At 43.7% G+C, this 22,889-nt stretch overlaps 1 protein-coding gene across 2 annotated transcripts in view; it reads right to left on the bottom strand.

The window, feature by feature from the left end:
* Positions 1–10,736, bottom strand: part of lnx2b (ligand of numb-protein X 2b) — an 84,322-nt gene extending 73,586 nt beyond the window's left edge. The window contains exon 1 of one of the 2 annotated variants that reach the window (XM_085999556.1): positions 10,507–10,736. The gene's annotated coding sequence lies outside the window, so the exon portion shown is untranslated. Of the gene's footprint in view, positions 1–9,604; positions 9,792–10,506 lie in introns of those variants that run through there. The other variant, XM_085999563.1, reaches the window with a different exon arrangement.
* Between the last annotated feature and the right edge of the window lie 12,153 nt (positions 10,737–22,889).

Raw genomic sequence — 22,889 nt, forward strand, 5'->3', positions numbered from 1 at the left:
TGCTCCCTGCTTTATTTATATTACCACATCTCGCTCCCTCATTTAATAAGGAATAGAATCTCCAAAGATTGGGAAGTTTACCTCTAAGAAAGCAGAGAAAGGGTAGCGCAGCAGTTATTGGAGGATATGATTAATAAGTGTGCAGTAATTTACCTGCTGAATCATGGCCGAGAGCACACTGTGTGATAACAGATATACGTAGTTCACACTTCAATTACATCCTTTTGCAAATTAATCTGAAACATGTCTTTGCACACTGATGATAGGCAAACAAACTGTCACTGGTGTAAATGGAGCCTTGTGGTTTTTTTTTTTTAATAAAAGAATTGCCACTTTCTTCTGTTTGGCACTGAAGTTAAATAAATTCAACACTCCACCGCACCACCTCATCGGAGTTATTTACCCCAGCAGAGCTCGACTAACTCACCAGACCATGGAGTGATGCTGGGATCTTCTTGATCTGTCTGGTTCAGTAATGACCACGGGCTGTACCTTTCACTAACCGAGTCATCAAGACAGCCCGTGGTCATTACGTTCACAAGTTTGTGATCTCCAGAGTCGGTCAGTCCTTTTACACACAATTACAGGTGCAGCATGGGACCACCAACAAAATCACATGCATCACACATGCTGCGAAAATAAACTAAGGACACAAAACTCTACCGATAAACACCTCCAAAACTTTGGGAAAATAAATACAAGCTTAGAGGAACTTTAAAATTCTGTCCATTCAGACCCTTGTCAATTTATTCTCTCTGCTTCCAAGTCTGCTGCTCTGTTAATCTCCCCCCTCCCCTCTTATTTTCTTCCCTACCCTCTCTTTCCACCATATCATTTATCTTTGGACATTACTTCATCCCTGTTCCACACCTGCTTCATTCTTGGATTTACTCTCAGTTTTTTCGTGGCCTGGCTGCTATCCTATTCTGCTCTTCATTTTCTTTCCTTCACTACCACCAATAGTTAGCAACATTGCAGACGCCACAAAAACTGCAACATGATCGCAGTGACTTTTTAAAAAATGAGTTGTTAACTAAAAAGTTAACAGCGAGACTTTTTGTAACAAGTTACACAGGGGTCCCAGTAGGAGGTCAGTTATAATTTATTCATAGTATACAACTACCTCTGTACATTCCAGCCCTCCATCCCTAATGTTGAAACAATTGCCTTTACAGTTACAGGATGGTTTTAACAGAAACTAGGTCAGGAAGAGGCAGCAAAAACAGCAATAAAATAGTGGTCACCAGGCCAAGTCTCTGAAGCCCATTTGCCCTGTGCCTGCAGTGAAGCAGTTTTAGTACATCTCAGCTATATGGAGTTTCCTTGGGCATTGGGAAGTAACCAGAACAAAATAGGTTTAAAACTTTACAATAAGTACACATGTGCAAGCAACAGCTTGCTCTCATTCAACTGTTTTGGAAAAAGATTGAATTTATTTTATTCCACCCTCTGATGTCTTCAATGATGGGAAGGCTCTCTACAGAAAAATAAGAGTGAAGCTTCATTACATGCACAGGGGATGGGAGTGACAGGGCTTCAGCAACAGTATTTGAAGTGGCTTGAGTTGCCCAAGAAGGGGGTTAAAAATAATCAGCTGCAGTCACCACTCCTAACTGCTAACTAGTGAGCCCTGCTGAAAAGTGCACGTGAATGTCAAATGAAGGCATAATTGGGCTTGGCTGTAATGTACCTCCATGGTATAATAGTCTGCTGACCACTATCCAAGTTCCCGTGTGAAAAATAGCCACTTAGATGAAAGAAAGGCTTGCACCTTTCCTGGCCTCTGGACATCTCCAAGCGCTTTACAGTCAATGAAGTACTTTTTGAAGAGTGGTCACTGTTGTAATGTAGGAAACGCAGCAGCCAATTTGCACACAGCAAGGTCCCACAAACAGATAATGACCAGATAATCTGTTTTAGTAATGTTGGTTGAGGGATACATATTGTCTAGGGCACTGGGTAGAACTCCCCTGTTCTTCTTTGAAATAGTGCCATGGGATCATTTACATCCACCTGAGGTATCAGAGAGCTGTTCATGTCCATGGAACCACAGTCTAAGATAAGTTGCGAGGAGGGAGAGGAAATATTTCCAAAAATATAAACTAGTGGACCTCCCGAGTTCACCTCCGCCCCCCCACCCCCCAGAAAGTCAGAATCAGCAATTTTCCCTCAAGAGTGTGTGAGTGATACTATAAGTATAGGTATGGAATTTGCAGTTTCTGGAGTTTACAAAATGACATCTACTGCCACTGCAAGCTTCAGGGTGTATCACAGAATGGTGATGCCCAAATAAGGAGTGTGTGACACACGTAGCAAATTTAATATTAAAGACAGAAGCAACACTTCACCCAAATTCAATGCAATTGATATAAAATGTAAATTGTGCTAGATTTTGCAACATATGAATTCATCACTATTACAGTAAATCTGGTTTGAAGAATTTCTACTGATGCTATTCCCAGGCCCATTGAGGGGAATTTGGGGGCTCAGTATATCGCCTTCGTTGGGGATCACCCCCATATGCTGAGCTTTGTTGCCAATGAATTCAATTCCAAAATTTGCTACAGATTATAAATCAAATGGAATTTAGGAAATGACTATGTAATTTTCACCATTTAATAAAATAATACAAGATTTTAAGTTTAACAGAAAACCAATAACTTTCCCCACTCCCCAAGCTTGGGGCCCTGGTAAACATAAATTTGCCCCACTCTGAGCTTGGGGCCCTGGTAAAGTTGTACCCATTTTCTCCTCCCCCCACCCCCCCCGCAACCTCATCAGCACTGACTATTCCATACAAATGTTATAAATCAAAGTCTCAGAGCAGCACACTTCTAGAAAAAAAAATCCAAAATGGAATTTCTAATTGTCAGCTGACTATTAAAAATTCACTGAACAAAAAGTATTCACGTAACTGGAATGGAGTGTTCCCGTAGTCAATATTTACTAAGGCCTTTGACCGGGTCAGTCAGGGTTCCAGCGACTGATTCACGTGTTATTTCTCTATTCACCACACTACTGCATGCAATAAATTGCTTTCCTTTAACCAGAAGGATTAATGCAGCCTTAATCTCGTTCCTCTTCCGCACTAGACCACCTACCCAGGTCTCAAAAACAATAGAAAAAATATAATGCTCAAAAACCTCTTTCAACATAATCAAGCCGTAGAAAGCCCTCCCCAGCTGCCGTGCCATTCAATGCAGACCCAGTAGAACTTCTGCAATCAATCTGAATTAAGCAGAAAGTAGCCATTTGCAACCTTCATATACATAACAGGCCTGGAAAGATCAACTGCACTCCGAGGTGTACATCTTAAGGTCAGCTTCAGTTTTCTGTCTCAATCTGATGCTGTTTATTGATGGGAATCATTAATAGTGTGATTGTACAGTGTTGTCACCAAGCTTACTTGGCATGCTGGTATCAATATGCTGTAGGGGGGAAAAAAAGTCTCACTTATGCTTCCAATTTAATTTCTTATATGCAGCAAAATTTAATCTGCTTTTACATTACTCTAATTATTATTATAGTGTTACGGACTCCCACACACAGTCCTGTGCAGTGAGACCCAGCAAATACAAACTTACTGGCCTCCACAATGGGTTTGCAGACTCACCTTTTTCCAGGTCTCTTGATGTGTTGTTGGAACTATGGCCTCTGTTTTTGGGCCATTAAATATCCTGAGCAAGTGGCAGTATACCTTGTGTCATAAAAGTGCACCATTACACGGCACACATAGCACAGTGGGCTGATGCAACAACTTTACCCAGGTTTCTTTTTAAGTGTTTTTTTTAAAGACTTTTTTTTAAATGGAAGCATTGTCTTTACTACCCTCTGTCTATGCTCTCTTGTGGGTGCCAATGAAGGACAGCTGAGATAAGAGAGAGCGGATCACATGCCCAGAATACTGGGTCTCCATTTTCTGAGCTAGCCTCGAATTAACTCCTGGGGGAACAGAAACAAAGTGGAATTAAACACACATGGAGGGATGGAGATCGGTTCTGCGTCATTGGGCTGCAACCAAAAAGGGCCTTTGTTCACTCATCTGGGTCATTTTCTACAGGGTTTTCTCCCTGCCCCCAATACACCAAAGATACGAATCCTGCTGACGTGCAGTTCCATGGTGACTGGCAACCCTCCGGTGCCTCACCAAAGTGGCCATTCTCCACATTTGAGCTATTCAACTGCAGAAGGCATCACAGACAAGCCTGTCCTTACATGAAGTGGACACAGCCACTTTGCAATTTTTAAATACATGTTCTTTACCTTGCGCAGCCATTAGCATTCAAGACCCGAGGTTCTCACTAGAAGTGTGACAATATAAATACCACTGCAGATGGGGCTGAAACACGTGAGTAAAGTAACATGGTCATTATGACTCAAAGGTGAAGTACCATCTCTGGCCAGGAAGGTCCCAGACTCAACCTATGCCGAGTTAGCTGGTCTGAGCCAAGGCAGGGGCAGTGGAGCTACAACTAACCTCAGTCCCCCTGGGTTAGCAAAAAAATTAACATGGGTTTCTACTCCTGGCCACAATCCAGTGACCCCCTGCTAGAACTGGTAATGTGTGGATGCTTGGCTGAAGGGAAAGGCACACCCAACTTTGATGCCCTCCGCACTGACTCTCAAAGCTTACACATGAGCGATAGCCACTTAGGGCGATACCAGAGAGTCACTGCTGTCCACGGATCCAACCAAGTAAGGGTGTCAACTTATTCAGCAGAGCAGCAAAAATTGGGAGGGAACAGAAAACAATTGTTTTGTTTGATTTTGGGGGGCCACCCTCCCCCTGCCCCCTCAATTTTCTCCCTGTAAAGCAGTGACCCATAATTGAATATGGTTCCACAAGTACTGGCTGGGAGACCTTTAGTATATTGCCAAAGGGCCAGTTCCCAGCTGTGAGAAAGTGATTGCCAGCAAATCACCTGACTGCAGGAGGAATCATTGCCAAGCCCAACACTGTCCCCATCAGTCAAGCCTAACGCTGTCCCCCATCAGACATAAACACCATCTTACATCAGGAGCCCTGAGACAATAATCAGAAGTCGGAACACTGACTCATTTTTCCTCATTCCCAGCCCAACTGCTGATTGGGAATCGAACAAATCTGAGATCATCCCCATTTGGATACCAGACTACACAGTACATTTAGCCACTTATTGGGTACACCTTGTTCATACTGGGTTTTACTCAGTTGTGATGGCAACAACACAACAGTCAAAACACATTACAAGGTGGAGCTACTATGACATGATTTGCTTAACAACAAAATATACTAGACACATTACAACATCCTTGTATTACGTGAAGACCTCATCATAAACTGACACTAAACTCAATTGTGTTACAATTTCTGAAAAATGATTCAATCCACTCCTTGAGGTGAGCTCGTGAATCAGTGAAACTTGCTGCAGAATTCTTGCATTCCTGAGCCCAACCTGACAACATACGGACAAATCTTTCATGATGTCATCGCATGTGGCAAATGATTCTTTTATATATTGTCCCGATAAAATACAGTTGTAATACACTTGCATTTTCCAAGAAACACACACAAAACAAACACAAGGAAGCAAGTCTTTAGGAATAATTTGGACTGTTTTTCTCCCCTCATAAATTTACTCCCCTATTTTCCCTCTCCCAACTGTATTAACTCCTTGTACGATAGCAAAATACTGCAGATGCTGGAAATCCAAAATAACAACAGAGAATGCTGGAAAAACTCAGCAGGTCAGGCAACATCCATGGAGAGAAATTTGAGTTGACGTTTCGGGTTGAAACCCTTCTTCAAAACTGGAAAGAAAATAAAAAGATCGAAGGCAAAGCTGTGATCAAACAAAAGAAGAAAAGGAAACAATAAAAGGTATTAGAAGCCAGATGAGATGGTAATAGGCCCGTGGGGACAAAATTTCTCTCCACGGATGTTGCCTGACCTGCTGAGTTTTTCCAGCATTCGCTGTTATTTTGTATTAACTCCTTGCTGGGCTACTATATACATCCAGCAGGGGTCACTGGATAACGATCAGGAGTTGGAACCCAGCTGAATATCCCACTCCCTAAGCAAAAGGGTACTGCAGGCAACTGTTAACACCCTCCCAACACCCACCGAGAACAGCTGCTTCAGCACAGGAATGGACTGGAACCGTCCCGGTCTGTGACTCACCTACTTTCCAGACAAATTCACTGAGCCAGCAGGGAAGCCCTGACCTGCCGTTTCTTGTACTGCCTTCAAAAGGCAGCAAAGTAATATAAACAAGATGTTTCCGGTACCCCAGGAGGCAATCAAATTCATCTCGAGATAGGTTTCCAAGGATGATCCAGGGGTAGGGTTTCCAACCCTCCCGGATTGTCCGGGAGTCTCCCAGAGTGGAGGATTGGTCTCCCGGGCACTGCGGCTGACAGGCCCCACGGGGGGGGGGGGGGGGGAAAGTACTTCACATTCACGGTCTGCTGCTGTGCACTCTCACTTCAAGGGTTAGAGACAGGCCCAAACTGCAGCCAGGAACTTAAAGTAATTAGTTCAATTTATCAATTCCCTGCTCCAAAAATGATTCTCCCCAGTCCCGATCTTAATCAGAGAATCATACAGCACAGGAGGCCACTCGCCCCATTGTGCCTGTGCCCTTTGAAAGAGCTATCCTATTAGCCCCACGTCACTGCTCTTTTCCCCATATCCCTGCAATATTTTCCTTTTCCAAGTATAGATTAATTCTCTTGTGAAAGTGACTGCTGAATCTGCTTCCACCACCCTTTCAGGCAGTACATTCCAGATCACAACTTGCTGCGTTAAGAAAAAAAATTCCCTCTGGTTCTTTTGCCAATTATCTTAAATATGTGACCTCTGGTTACTGACCCTCCTGCCAGTGGAAACAGTTTCTCTTTATTTACTCAAAACCCTTTATAATTTTGAACACCTCTATTATATCTCCCCTTAACCTCCTCTGCTCTTCTAAGAAAATCCCAGCCTCATTAATCTTTCCACATAACTGAAGTCCCTCATCGCAGGTATCATTCTATTAAACCGCGTCTGCACCCTCCCCAAGGCCTTGACATCCTTCCTAAAGTGGTGCCCAGAATTATACACAATACTTCTGCTGGGGCCTAACCAATGATTTTTAAAGGTTTAGCATAACTTCCTTGCTTTTGTACTCTATGCTTCTATTTATAAAGCCACAGATCCTGTATGCTTTTAAAAAAACACAGCTTATCAACTTGTCCTGCCACCTTCAAATGTTTGTGTATGGAATAGGATCTGTTCTGCGATTCGGGGGCTGAATGTCGGATGTCCCTACCCGGAATGCACTGCTTGCTTGAATATACCCTATCCCTTTTAGAGGAAACCGGCGCACAACTGCAGAAAGGGCTCTTTAAGTGTTGAAGACAATGTGTATTTCACCAGTGCAGCAAGTATGTATTAACTTATTGATTTAAAGGGATAAATTATGAGGACAGGTTGCGTAGACTAGGCTTTGATTCCGTTGAGTATAGGAGATTAAGGGACGATCTAATTGAGATGTTTAAGATGATTAATGGATTTGAAAGGATAGAGAGAAACTATTTCCTCATGTGAGAGTCCAGAACAAGGGGGCATAGTAAAATTAGGACTAGGCCATTCAGGAGTGATGTCAGAAAACACTTCTTCACACAAAAAGTAGTGGAAATCTGGAACTCTCTCCCCCAAAAAGCTGTTGAGGCTGGGGGCCCATTGAAAATTTCAAAACTGAGATTGATGTTAGGCAAGGGCATTAAGGGTTATGGAACCATGGCGGGTAGATGGCATTAAGATACAGATCAGCCATGATCTAACTGAATAGCAAAACAGGCTTGAGGGGCTGAACAACTTACTCCTGTTCCTTCTGACAGCTTCACAAAATATGTAACAACCAGTTGACTAAAATGCAACATTTACGATGGTAAGCGGTTATAATTATGGCGAATAAAGCATATTTAATAATTCACAGATTTCACACTGCACAGGTTTGTACAGCAAGTTTCTTTTCCATTCAACAGCCACTGTTAGAGAATAAGTAGTCAGTTGAAACCTTGCATATCAAAAAAAAATTCACAATATGATGCCATAGGGAAATGTAACATTTCAAGAAAAAATAATTTCAAAATTGTAGAGGAGCATTTAAATGTACTCTTGGAAAAAGGAGGTAAAGATTTTCTTCAAGAGACTGGCTTCAATGGACAAATTAGCATGCATTTAAGATCAGCCTGTTGTTCTTAGCGCTGATATTTGAATGATAAAGCTGACCGTTATTTTTCCTGAGCCCACGGTGATTGACTTTGAGAGAGGCTGCTGTGGGAGAGAAACCCACCCATCTTAGAAAGCCTTGTTCTGTTGAAATTTGATTGGCAATTTAACAGATTGTTTTCTACTTTTAGAAATTGGAGTGTAATCTTGCCACATTTATTTTAACGCTAACTAATACAAGTGCTAACTACTTCAGTTTCTGCTAGGCAAGTTCGGTCCAGACTAGAGAATTTCTTCAGCCGTCCCAGCAGAAATCAGGTCAATGAGGACTCATCTGCAACGACGCTCAGTTTGCACTTCTCAAGTGGTTTGATGGCAATTTAATTGTTAAAGTAATGGCCGAGAATGTTACTGCTGCTCCGAATAGCAGGAAATAAATTAGGCATAGCATTGTAATTCCACAGCCTGATTAACCGACGATACTGTTTGTCTGATTTTGAAAGACACTTATTCCAGGCGCTAGACCCCAAGTATTTCCTACTGTGTGGAACCAAGGTCTGAGTTTCGAAACCAGAAACAAAAAAAAATCAAACTATAATCCAAGTTTTGAAAATTGTATGCATCATCTACTTGTGTAGGTTGCATTAAAAATTGTCAGGCAATAATGCAATAACATTTACAAACTGCAGGCAGCGGAAATAATATTCCCAAATCAAAGTGCCCCAACTGCAGCACAATCTCCATAGCAGAGACTAGGAATTGACCACGAGGTGGTTCTGCACATCTGTATGCTCATGTCATAGTACGAACAGCATTATGATGCAAACATACAGGTACATGGGATCAGCTCCAGATGTTTAGCAGACAAGCATAGAAGGCGCCTAATCTGACAGCAGCTCACGAAACCCACACAGTTGTGGTTCTTATGTGTTATTAGGTCGCTGGAGGCGGCCATCTTGACTGTGAGTGCCACCAAGACCATCAGCAGCACTCTCTCAAAGTAAAAACATCTTTAAATCAGCAAATGTACATTTTATGTAACTGCAAATGTGCAGTTGCAGCATTGTTGCCAGTGCTGCTTTGAGTACAGCCCATAGTGTAAACAAGAGTGAAATAAAAACAACCTGCTGGAAATACACAGCAGGTCAGTCAACATCTGTAAAGAGAAAAAGACAACTTTCTGGTATGTTGCCCTTCATGTAAAGAATGAATTCAGAACACCAGTAGCTTCACCCCCATTTAGAACTGGTTTTGCAGTATAGATGTGGTACAGTATTACAAAAATAAACTGTGAAAACCATGGCTTTGGGGGACATTCCAAACATTTGAATAACAAAATGTAGATTTGGAAGACTAACGCCAAATACAAATAAACTCTGGACCTGAATCCTGCACCTTAACCTGTTTTACCTGCCTGACGTGTTCAGAGTTCCAAGTACACATTCAATCACCCCTCCTAGAATAGAACCGATTTATAGCGACACCCCCACCTCAGCCAGAGCCAATCATCATTCGACCAGTGTTTGGTGTCTCCATGCCGTTTAAACAGTAAATACTCGGATTTACACAGTCTGCAATGCTTCCGACAGTTTCTGACTGTTCAATTCAATAACTGCAATTGAATTATGATGTCGCACTGACTGATGTTATCAGCGAGAGCCTCCATCTCAGTGCCCAGAACTGTAATTCAATGGGATGGAAATTCCAGACTCCCAATGTTACAACTTCGATGCCACCGGTCTTGTGATCTCCAACTTGACCGTGAACATAATTACCCAAGTGTTGAACACTCAGATTCGTACAATTGGATTTATCCTACAACTAATTCATTACTTGATCCCAGTCCCACTATATTGTAATAAATCCAACACGATCTCAAAGTCTGGGATTACAATGCCCCATTATTGTAATTTCAACACGATTGCTCAGTTCGGGACCCTCACTCACTGCGATTTCACTCCCCCGCTCTCATTTCAACACAGTATCACTGTTCTGGGGTCATGGGCTGTGGATTTTTTTTTGTCCCAGCGCTGTAATTTTGTTTTAATGTAATTAAAAAATGACTGAATTGCTAGCCCGCCACTAACTAGTGCCGGTCATTCCATTCTCCAGCACTCCGCGCCACCATGCATACATATATCCCTCTCTACCTGCGGCTCAACTCATTTCCCCGGCTGACGCCAATCACCATCGCTCTCCAGAACAAAGAGCTGGGGCAACAATAATTTAAAAAAATAAAATACAGACCGCGAATCAGAGACCAGCAACTAACGCGCCGTTTAATTTCAGGTTTGCCTGCGCCTGAAACTTACCTGTAGAATCTTTCCGGAAAGTGGGAGGGAATTACCAAAGTCGAAAGAGTCCTTGTTTGATTGAGCAGGAACAGAAAAAGTCCATTCAACAAGCGCTTCAAAAACACAGATCTTTACCCCCCCGCAAAGAAAAAGAGACACATTCAAACCGCGTTCACCAATTGCCAATCGCTAGGCGCACAGTGAACATTCTTTGACTGAAGACTCACTCCTCACCTAATCCCTTTGGGAAGGGGGGAAATAAAAGAAAGGAACTGACGTTTTGAGAGGCGGGCTGCGTCAGCCTGCAGACCTGTGCGTCAGCCAGCCACTCTGGGAAGGTTCTGGCTCACTCATGTGTGATCAATGCCCTTGGGTTTAATAATTTAGCTGTGAAATATGAGTCCCGTCTCGGTGTAGATTATATCTCACTGCAAAATGCAACTAACCATTTAGTGAAAGATACTTAGATTTGCAACTAGGATTGTCACATTTAAGCCCAGCCCAAAATCAGACAAGGGACACAGGGTAGGATTATATCTGAAATTATATATCGATGAATATTCATTGGAAATCTTATTATCCATGATAACCAACGTCCCCCCCCCCCCCCCACACACACACCACCACCACCTCGACACAGAAGTAAATGGCATTACATTAAAAAAAGACCTTTTGAGGATGTGTTTTCCAGACTGAACTGAACCAGATGGCAATCGTGACAACTGGTAAAATGCTCAAAGTCAGCTCCATTTTCACAAGAGCAGTGAGCTCCAAGCATGACCAACTCCTCCTGCTTGGAGGGCGGAATATCTGAAACTGGCAGGATTTAAAATCTTTTCTTTGAGTTATATAAATGACTGTCGGCCTTTTTTGGGCACATGAAAGAGCAACATAGAATCATAGAATAGCTCAGCACAGAAGGAGGCTATTCGGCCCATCGAGTCTGCGCCGGCTCTTTCGAGGAGCAATCCAGTTAGTCCCACTCCCGATTCTTTCCCCATATCCCTGCAATATTTTCTCCTTCAAATATTTATCCAATCCCCTTTTGAAGTCTGCTATTGAATCTGTATCCATCACCCTATCCGGCAGTGCATTCCAAATCCTAACCACTTGCTGTTTTCCTCATGTCGCCTCTGGTTCTTTTGCCAATCACCTTAAATCTGTGCCCTCTGGTTATCGACCCTTCAGCCATTGGAAACAGTTTCTTTTTATTTACTAAACCCTTCATGATTTTGAACACCTCTATCAAATCTCCTCTTAGCCTTCTCTGCTCTAAGGAGAACAATCCCAGCTTCTCCAGTCTATCCACGTAACTACAATCCCTCATCCTTGGAACCATTCTAGTAAATCTCTTCTGTACCCTCTCCAAAGCCTTCACATCATTCCTAAAATATGGCGCCAGAATTGGACACAGTATTCCAGCTAGCGCTAAACTAGTGTTTTATATACTTTTAGTATAACTTCCCGTTTTTTGTACTCTATGCCTCTATTTATAAAGCCCAGGATCCCAGATGCTTTATTAACTGCTTTGTTAACCTGTCCCGCCACCTTCAAAAATCTGTGCACAAACACCCCCAGGTCTCTATGTTCTGGTATCCTTTTTAAAGTTGTACCATTTAACTTGTATTGTCTCTCCTCATTCTTCCTAACAAAATGTATCACCTCACACTTTTCTGCATTGGATTTCATCTGCCATGTGTCCACTCATTCCACCAGTCTGCCTATGTCCTCCTGAAGTCTATAACTATTTTCCTCACTGTTTACTACAATTCTAAATTTTGTGTCATTTGCAAATTTTTTAATTGTGCCCTGTACCCCCAAGTCCAAGTCATTAATGTAAATCAAAAACAGCCATGATCCTAGTACGGAACCTTGGGGAACACCACTGTATACATCCCTATTGTATACCTCCCTCCAGTCCGAAAAGCAACCAATCACCACAACTCTCTGTTTCCCTTAGCCAATTTTGTATCCATGCTGCTACTACCCCCCTTATCCCATGGCCTTCAATTTTGCTAACAAGCCTAATACATGATACTTTATCAAACGCCTTTTGAAAGTCCATAGACAAAACATGCTCCTAAAATGTTCCATTGCTTCTGTGGAAGTCTTACTGAGTAAGTGTGACAGGAAAAGGTGGTCTTCTTTTCCACCCTCGGCCACCATCCACATGGGAGAACAGCACAGGGTGCTTACCAGGAGGTAACAACACATGTCAACACAAGAGAGCAACATTCAGAGGAGCTCCCTGCAACTCGGGGAGATATTTAAAGACTTCATTAGGTCAGCCATGTAGGGCTAACCGTCAGTACCTTTTAAAAGAATCCATCCAAAGTATTCGTAGCTCAAAGTTTTCCTCCCCCTCACACTATTGTAAAGTGTGTTGAATGCTTGCCACACATGGACACTGCAGCAGGACACACTTTGCACCAGCAACTTACACCTGTAAATTCTCTGCATTCACAAGCTTAAAGGAATCAACTAAAGAAATTCCTCCCATCTCAATATAATTGCACAATGCATGAATGTCTAATTGCACTCACTGTAGGCTGCATGGTGGGACTGGGGTATCACTGCTTGTCCTTCTGACAGCATCAAGTTCTTGCCTCTTCTCTGTTTGAACTAGAGCATGCACAGAGCACACAGGAGCAGGCAGTGAAGGGAAAAGAGGACCACAAACCAGCTGCCAAAAGGGCCTGATTACATCCTTACATAAGAGTTGAGCCCAAGAATCCAAACTTAACGGGGTCTGCTCTAGACCTCACGGGCAGGCTTTTAAAAGAAGGATACTCTCTGAGCACAGAACTTTGACAAAGTCATTGGAGACCATGCTAAACAACTGAAGAAACTAAAGGAAATGTGGAGGAGTCCACTACCCACGTCTGTGAAATGGTGTTGAATGCATTTTCAGAACTGCAAGCCACCATGGAGCATATGGCAACTTCATGGACAACTGCAGTGGAACTCCAACTGGGAGAAACTCAAAGGCCAGTCATAGCATCTCTCGTGAATGCTCAGGCTGCAGTTATAGAGGCCTTTGGCTATCTCCTTTGGGGTTTTGGACACTTGGGGATGCATCTGAGAGGGCCCTCAGATTACCTGTCACGCAGATGAATAGTGAGGCAGTGCCCAGGAGCAGGGGCATGGCTGGGGTTGGCACGGATGAAGCTGCTGTCTCTCAGGACCCTGCTGCCACCCCACTCAAATAACTGTAGATATGCAAAAAATTGTGTAGCACCAAGCCACCCCTGCAGATACAGACATGATAGTGTCAGTAGCTTGGCTATGTACGATTCCACTCAGAGAGATAGAGGGCCACCTTGCTCCCAAAATACTCATACAGACACACAGCAGAAAACCACCTCACTTATTCTTGCCATGGAATGCACACACCAGACACAAACCACTTTAAATTCATTAAAATTTGGTTACATTTCAGTTTAATTGTGTCCAGAGAGTGTTCTTGGTACGATGTTGGATAACGGTTCAGCAGAGGAAAACTAATGTCATCCATGGTTGTGTAGATGCAGTAATGCAAATGAGGGAGTATATGGGTATGGCATGGTGAAGATGCAGAAATTAGTGCTGATGCTCTGAGTGGATGGCGTACTTATTAGAAGCTTTCATCTAATAGAGCCTGGTTTATGGCTGTAGCAGTCTGCAAAGGTTTATTCTGCAGGGAGAAATTCTGCTAATGTTCATCTCCTGGCTCTCCTTGGTTGCGCTGCTCCTCCACCCACTCCATGTTTATGCCTCATTGCATTACAAAGTTGTGCAATGTGCAGCAGATAATGATGATCCGGGAAGACTTTGCTGGACTGTATTGGAGCATGTTCCTGTGAATGTATTTGAAGCACTGCTTGAAGATACCTATGTTGTGTTTTATTATAATCCTTGTGGCTGCATGCATCTTATTGTACCTGTGCTCTAATGGTATTTGCTGCTATCTGAAGGGTGTCATGAGCCATGCACTATGAGTCATGATTCATTCAGCAACCCCGCGGTTAAGAAGGCAAATGGTATGTTGGCCTTCGTAGCGAGAGGGTTCGAGTACAGGAACAAGGATGTCTTGCTGCAGTTGTACAGGGCCTTGGTGAGACCACACCTTGAGTATTGTGTGCAGTTTTGGTCGCCTTATCTGAGGAAGGATGTTCTTGCCATGGAGGGAGTGCAGCGAAGATTCACCAGACTGATACCTGGGATGGCAGGAATGACGTATGAGGAGAGATTGGGTCGATTGGGCTTATATTCGCTGGAGTTTAGAAGAATAAGAGGGGATCTCATTGAAACTTATAAAATTCTAACAGGACTAGACAGACTAGATGCAGGAAGGATGTTCCCGATGGTGGGGGAAGTCCAGAGCCAGGGGTCACAGTCTAAGGATAGGGGGTAAGCCATTTAGGACAGAGATGAGGTGGAATTTCTTCACCCAGAGAGTGGTGAATCTGTGGAATTCTCTACCACAGAAGGCAGTGGAGGCCAATTCATTAAATATATTCAAGAAGGAGTTAGATATATTTCTTAAGGCTAAAGAGATCAAGGGATATGGAGAGAAGGCAGGGAAAGGGTACTGAATTTGGATGATCAGCCATGATCTCATTGAATGGTGGAGCAGGCTCGAGGGGCCGAATGGCCTACTCCTGCTCCTATCTTCTATGGTTCTATGTAACCAACTTTGCATTCTTCTGTCTGACTCAAATAACGGAGGCACTGCAGGTTATCTTAAAATAAATGCAATTTGCCTGTTGCTTGGGAAATGGGCACCAGCAGTACAGCACTCCCTCAGTACTACACTGGTTATTTGTTGATGCTCACACACAAGCAGCACATTGATGAAATGGTAGCCTTTGCAGTTCGTGAATGTGCAACTATTATGTGTAGGAGCCATATAGAAGAAAGAAAGACTTACAGTTATATAGCGCCTTTCACAACCTCAGGACATTCCCAAAGCACTTCACAGCCAATGAAGAACTTTTGAAATGTCGTCACTGTTGTAATGTAGGGAAACGCAGCAGCCAATTTGTGCACAGCAAGATCCCACAAACAGCAATGTGATAATGGACAGATATCCTGTTTTAGTGATATTAGTTGAGGGATAAATGTTGGCTCAAGTCTCTGGAGTGGGGCTTGAACCCATGATCTTTTGACTCAGAGGTGAGAGTGCTGCCACTGAGCCACGGCTGGTACCATCAATAATGCTCTGGCATTTGGGAAATCCTGCCATTTGGAAAAAGTGCAGCAGCCTCTCCTGGTGTTATCAGTAATCTATAGGGAATATGGGGAAGTTGCTTGCTCTGGTAAACAACACTTGCTTCATATATATGTGCATGCAGATCATTTGATGTCCCCTGTGGCATCCTGGAAAGAGCCCGAGGCATAAAAGTGCAGGGCTAAAGTGACCTTGACAGCCACTGACAGAGCTGTGCCTGTGGTGGAGTTTGGCTGGAGGTCAGATACGAGTGTGCTGTACACCTCTGTCACAACCACCCTAGACAGAGTTCCTCTGACAAATCTAAGTAAGTACACCTCTGCCAAATATCTGGGTTCAAGAATAACAGTGGACCTAGGCAGCATGCCAGCGATGCAACCTCTCTGGCTTAGCATCTCTTTGTTGCTCCTCCATTTCGATCCTATTGGAATACCCCGGTTCCCAATTTTAGTGCATAAAATAAAAATGGCATTGCCAAAACCCTTTGGCCAAAATACTTACAAGCTAAGGATTGCCAAAAACAAATCCTAACAAAAACGCCCTGCAGAAATCCTCTTATCGTACAGTCTACAAAATTAAAAATCCTTTCTCTTAAATTCTGAGCACCTACAAGAAAGAATTTAGGAACCTTAGATCCCGCCCAATTTTCTCTTCCCTGAATTTCTAAATGCTATGTCTCAAGTTGAGGTATAATTCTACAAGTATAGAAGTGCTGTGGTATCTTACCCAAGTAACCATTTAACCGGTCCATAACTAGACAATCAATGTCGGCAAGATATTCATTCAGGGAGAGCCTCACAGCCATGCTAGATCCTATCCTCATTTGATGCCTATATATTTAATAGCTCACTAGCGTCTGGGATTGTTCTCATGGACTGGAGGGAAGCTTATGTGGTGCCAATATTCAAAAGAGCAACAAGGCCCCATCAGTCTACTCTCAATTATCAGCAAAGTGATGGAAGGTGTCACTGACAGTGCTATCAAGCAGCACTTACTCACCAATAACCTGCTCACAGATGCCCAGTTTGAGTTCCGCCAGCACCACTCGGCTCCAGACCTCATTACAGCCTTGGTCCAAACATGGACAAAGGAGCTGAATTCTAGAGGTAAAGTGAAAGTGACTGCCCTTGACATCAAGGTAGCATTTGACTGAGTCTGGCATCAAGGAGCCCTAGTAAAATTGATGTCAATAGGAATTAGGGGAAAAACTCTCCACAGGCTGGAGTCATACATAGCACAAAGGAAGATGGTTGTGGTGGTTGGAGGTCAATCATCACTGCCCCAGAACATCACTGCAGGAGTTCCTCAGGGCAGTGTCCTAGGCCCAACCATCTTTAGCTGCTTCATCAATAACCTTCCCTCCATCATAAGGTCAGAAGTGGGGATGTTCGCTGATGACTGCACAGTTCCATTTGCAACTCCTCAGATAATGAAACAGTCCATGCCCGAATGCAGCAAGACCTGGACGACATTCAGGCTTGGGAAGATAAGTGGCAGTTAACATTCACACCACATAAGTGCCAGACAATGCCTATCTCCAACAAGCGAGAGTCTAACCACCACCCCTTGACATTCAATGGCATTACCATCGCTGAATCCCCCACCATCAACATCCTGGGGGTCACCATTGACCAGAAACTTAACTGGACCAGCCACATAAATACTGTGGCAACAAGAGCAGGTCAAAGGCTGGGTATTCTGCGGTGAGTGTCTCACCTCCTGACTCCCCAAAGCCTTTCCACCATCTACAAGGCACAAGTCAGGAGTGTGATGGAATACTCTCCACTTGCCTGGATGAGTGCAGCTGCAACAACACTCAAGAAGCTCGACACCATCCAAGACAAAGCAGCCCGCTTGATTGGCACCCCATCCACCACCTTAAACATTCACTCCCTCCACCACTGGTGTACCGTGGCTGCAGTGTGTACCATCTACAAGATGCACTGCAGCAACACGACAAGGCTTCTTCGGCAGCACCTCCCAAACCTGCAACATCTACCACCTAGAAGGACAAGGGCAGTAGGTGCATGGGAACATCACCACCTCCAAGTTCCCCTCCAAGTCACACACCATGCTGGCTTGAAAGTATATCGCTGTTCCTTCATCGTCGCTGGGTCAAAATTTTGGAACTCCCTCCTTAACAGCACTGTGGGAGTACCTTCACCACACGGACTGCAGCGGTTCAAGAAGGCGGCTCACCACCACCTTCTCAAGGGCAACTAGGGATAAGCAATAAATGCTGGCATTGCCAGTGACGCCCACATCCCATGAACGAATATAAAAAGGCACATTAGCTTGACTTTGGTTAGAGGCAAGTTGCTAGAAGGGCTCATTGGAGATATTCAGTATGACCACCTGGACAGAGAAAGGGTTATTAGAAAACTCTCAACATGGTTTACGGGAAAGAACCTGTTTGAAATTTTTGAGTAAGTTACTAGGTTGGTCCATGAAGGTAGCCCGGTTGACATTCAATATCAGAAAAACTTTCTGACAAGGTGCCACTCAATAAGATAAAGTCCTCTGGGATTGGTGGACAAGGAACTGGTTGCATTCTCATAGGCAGAAGGTTTTTTTTATTAATGGTACAGGTTCTGTGTGGAGACTGCTTACTAGTGGAACCTTGCAGTGATCTTTGTTAGGACATTGCTGTTCAAAATCTTTATTAATAATCTGGATGAAGGCATTGGAAGAACTGTCTGCAAGTTGTGAATGATATAAAGATTTACGTGAACGTTAGGACCTTAGATGAGAAAAAAACTACTACAATTATATTTAGATGTGAAGAGGAAAGGGGCTCTCATCTGGCAGCTGTAATTTAATATTGGTAAATGCAGTGTTATACATGTGGATATGGCTCATACCAAACATCTGTATACCATGCAGGGTTCTGAACTAAAAAACTGTTGAGCGGCAAAAAGACCTTGGTGTTATAGAACATGAATCTCTAAAGGTTCTCACGAGGCTATAGCAAAAGCAAATAGAGTGTTAGGATGTATTGCTAGGACTATTCAATATAAAACAAAAAGCGCTTTTCTATCCTTGTATAAGACTTTGGTTTCACCGCATCTAGAATACTATGTCCAGTTTTGGTCTCCTCACATGGTGGGTGATATATATATTGTGTATTAACAGTGATATTCTGCTCCAATCAAATCTATGTTAATAGTGTTGCATAAATTACTATTCATATAATTCTGGTATCAATACATAAAAAACATTCTTGAAACAAGAAAATAGAATAGAGGCCTACCAATTGAATTTATCAGTGTATATTCTTTTTTATCTTAAATGCAATAAATTTTTTTACTAAATATCAGGTTGGCTCAGTTGATAAAACTAGTCTTTCAGTCATAAGGTTGTGGGTTCAAGCCCCATTCAACTCATTACTTGAGAATATAATCTAACACTTTAATGCTGAGGGAGTGCTGCGTTGTTGGGGTTGCTTTTGGACTAGATTTTAAATTGAGGTGCTGTCTGCCAATTCAAGTGGATGTAAAAGATTTCATGTGACTATTTGAAAAAGAGCAGGCAGGTGTCCTGACCAACATTCCTTCCTTAACCCACACCAGCAAAAACAGATTAACTAGTTATTCATCTTATTGTTATCTGTGGGATCTTGCTTTGTGCAAAACGGCCACCATGTTCACCTACATAACAACAGTGGCTAAACTTCAAAAATCAATTCATTAAATCTGAAGTTTTTTGGGATGTTCTAAAAATGCGATAAGGCACTATGTAAATGCAAGTTGTTTTATTCATAAAATACATCTTTTTAAATGTAAATACTATATCGGACCAAATCTGAAGACTTCCTACACTTTAAAGAACCCAATGTGGAAAGGTAAGAAACAAGGTGGCGCCATCATCTCTTTTTACTTTGACATCCTGACAGAGGGAGAGACAGAGATGAGGACTGCCAAAGAGTAGGGTAATGAGAACATTATCAAACCATGAAAACCCTTCCTCCTTAGGAAACAATAAAACATAGAATCCAACTCTCTGAATTCTGGACAAGTCATGGCTACTAAAAAATACATTGAGAGAAGAACTTGATGACCACATTAAGCATTCATACATTAACACCACTGACAGTAACTTCTACCCTTAAATCTCCAGATCTATTTCAAAGAGTGGACTTGGCAGTACTCCACTTTACCAGTTTTTCATGTTTCCCTTTGACGTCGTTATGCTAATACTTGCACAGCATAATTTCAAGATCTTTATTATGAGAGAGGCAGCACAATTGAATGATTGGAGAAAAATAGCTGAGCACAGACATGATCTATGGATAATGTGAATATAAGGAGGTTATTTAACTTAAGCTGTACGCTACAGAAATGTAGATTGTTATTGTACCAAAGGGTAAATTTTGCTGAGAGCTGGTCATTTAACAAAACCAATTGTGTTAACAAATAACTGTATAGTCACTGATTGCTTAGATTAAAAAAAACTAAAGCTGTTAAAGTTTAAGCAAAATAAAATATTGAAATGAATTGCAACGTTAAAGGTTTAAACTAATTGTGATATTAACATCCACTGGTGCGCAATCCACCTGACAGTGAGGTCATCAGACACAATTTTCAGGATATTCTCTTTTGAAGTGCCAAAGTCTTGGCAACAGCAAATAAAATTCTGTGAATAATTATTCTTTTTAGAAATGTCTTCTTCTTCTTCTTAGGCAGTCCCTCGGAACCGAGGATGACTTGCTTCCACATTAAAAATGAGTTCTCAGGTGACTGATGAGTCCAATGCGGGACCTACAGTCTCTGTGCTCTGTCACAGGTGGGGCAGATGATGGTTGAAGTGACGGGTGGTTGGGGTGCTTGGGTTGACGTGTGCTCCTTCCGCTGTTTGCGCTTGGCTTCCGCTTGCTCCTGGCGAAGAGACTCGAGGTATTCAACGCCTTCCCGGATGCTTCTCCTCCACTTTGTGCGGTCTTGGGCCAGGCATTCCTAGGTGTCGATGGGGATATTGCACTTTTTCAAGGAGGCTTTGAGTGTGTCCTTGAAGTGTTTCCTCTGCCCACCTGGGGCTCTCTCGCCGTGTCGGAGCTCGGAGTAGAGCGCTTGTTTTGGGAGTCTCGTATCAGGCATGTGGTCGATGTGACCCGTCCATCGGAGCTGATCGAGCGTGGTCAAAGCTTCAATGCTGGGGATGTTGGCCTGAGCAAGAACACTGACGTTGGTGCGCCTATCCTGCCAATGGATTTGCAGGATCTTGCGGAGGCAGCGTTGGTGGTACCTCGCTAGTGCTTTGAGGTGCCTGCTGTACATGGTCCATGTCTCTGAGGCATACAGCAGGGCGGGTATCACTGCTGCTCTGTAGACCATGAGCTTAGTACCGGGTTTGAGGTCCTGGTCTTCAAACACTCTCTTCCTCAGGTGACCGAAGGCTGCACTGGCACACTGAAGGCGGTGTTGGACTTCGTTGTCGACGTCTGCCCTTGTCGACAGTAGTCTCCCGAGGCATGGAAAGTGGTCCACGTTGTCCAAGGCCTCGTCATGGTTCAAAAAAAACTAAGGCTGTTAAAGTTTAAGCAAAATAAAATATTGAAATGAATTACAACATTAAAGGTTTAAACTAATTGTGATATTAACATCCCCTGGTGCGCAATCCACCTGACAATGAGATCATCAGACACATGGGGCAGGATTTTCATTGGGCCATGGAGGCAGGATTAGAGGTGTGTGGGGGGTTAAAATAACAAAAACTGGCGTGCGGGTCCAACCCCGCCTCCATCCCGCCTCCAAGCAATTTTCATTAATTCGTGTCTAATGGTCCCATCTCCATCCCGCCTCCAAGAGGCGGGATAGGCCATTAAGGCCCTTAACAAGCACTAAATTGCCTCTATAATGCCATTTTGAAAGGCCTTTGCGATTTTAACCCTTTTCCCACGTGAAACACGCCTGTTCTGAAATACGACGGTGAAACCTGCCGAGAGCACTATTGGATTGCTGACTATCAGCTGCAGCTCAACCATTAAAGAGGAGATTTGATCAGCCATCATTTACAGGTGGCAGGACTTTGTAGTCTCAGGTTTAGGGTAACTTTTAGAAGGCATAACCATAGCTGTGGAAGTTTGGAGCCTGACACCCATCTCCAGTGTGACCTCCTGGGAAACCCCTCTCGCCACCTTGACTGAGCGCTTCCTCAACTGAGGCATATACCAGAAGCATGGGAGGCATTTATTTCCTTCCCTTCTGGACATCAGATGAGGACGAAGACCAGCCGTGGCACCAGCAGAACCAGGAACAACAGCAGCACCAACAGCAGCAGCAACAACAGGAGCGCAAAGCTGCTGCTCACCCACCTGAAGCTGCACAGGCCAGAAGGGGCCAGCGCATGGAAGCCCGTCGGCTCAGGAGATACCCCCCAAACAGGGTCTACAGACACAGGGTCAGCTATCTCAACATGTCTGAGCAGCAGTGCCAAAGGCGGCTCCGACTTTCGCGAGAGGTAGTGGGTGACATCTGTGCAATGATGCAACAAGACCTGCAGGCCAGAGGACCAGGTGGATAACCCTTACCAGTGGCCGTCAAAGTCACCACCACACTCAACTTTTTTGCCTCAGGCTCATTCCAGGGATCAGCAGCAGACATCAGCGGCATCTCCCAGGCGACCGCACACACTTGCATCACGCAGGTAACCGATGCCCTCTTTGCCATCGCGCACAATCACATCCATTTCACCAAGGATCAAGCAAGTATCACGGCGCGTGCGGTTGGATTAGCTAATCTGGCAGGCTTTCCAAGGGTGTAGGGCGTCGTTGACTACACACATGTGGCCCTTAAGGTACCCCATCGCAATCCAGGAATTTTTGTCAACCGCAAGGGCTTCCACTCCCTTAACGTTAAGCTGGTGTGTGACCACAAGAAGGAAATTTTGTATGTTTGTGCCAAGTACCCTGGCAGTTGCCATGACTCCTTCATACTGCGCCAGTCTAGTGTGCCTCCGCTATTCAGTCCGCCAGACCAACTTAACGGATGGCTACTTGGAGACAAGGGCTATCACCTGAAGACGTGGCTAATGACGCTGTTGAGGAGCCCAGCCAACGAAGCTGAGGAGCGCTACAACGCCAGCCACATGTCCACCAGAGCCATAATCAAGCAAACCATCGGTTTGCTGAAGCTGCGCTTCAGATGCCTGGATAGATCAGGTGGAGCCCTGCAGTACTCAGCAGCCAGGGTCTCCA

Source organism: Somniosus microcephalus, chromosome 1, assembly GCF_052327205.1.
Source record: "Somniosus microcephalus isolate GS21.2 chromosome 1, FLI_Smic_1.0, whole genome shotgun sequence".
NCBI classification, from domain to species: domain Eukaryota; kingdom Metazoa; phylum Chordata; class Chondrichthyes; order Squaliformes; family Somniosidae; genus Somniosus; species Somniosus microcephalus.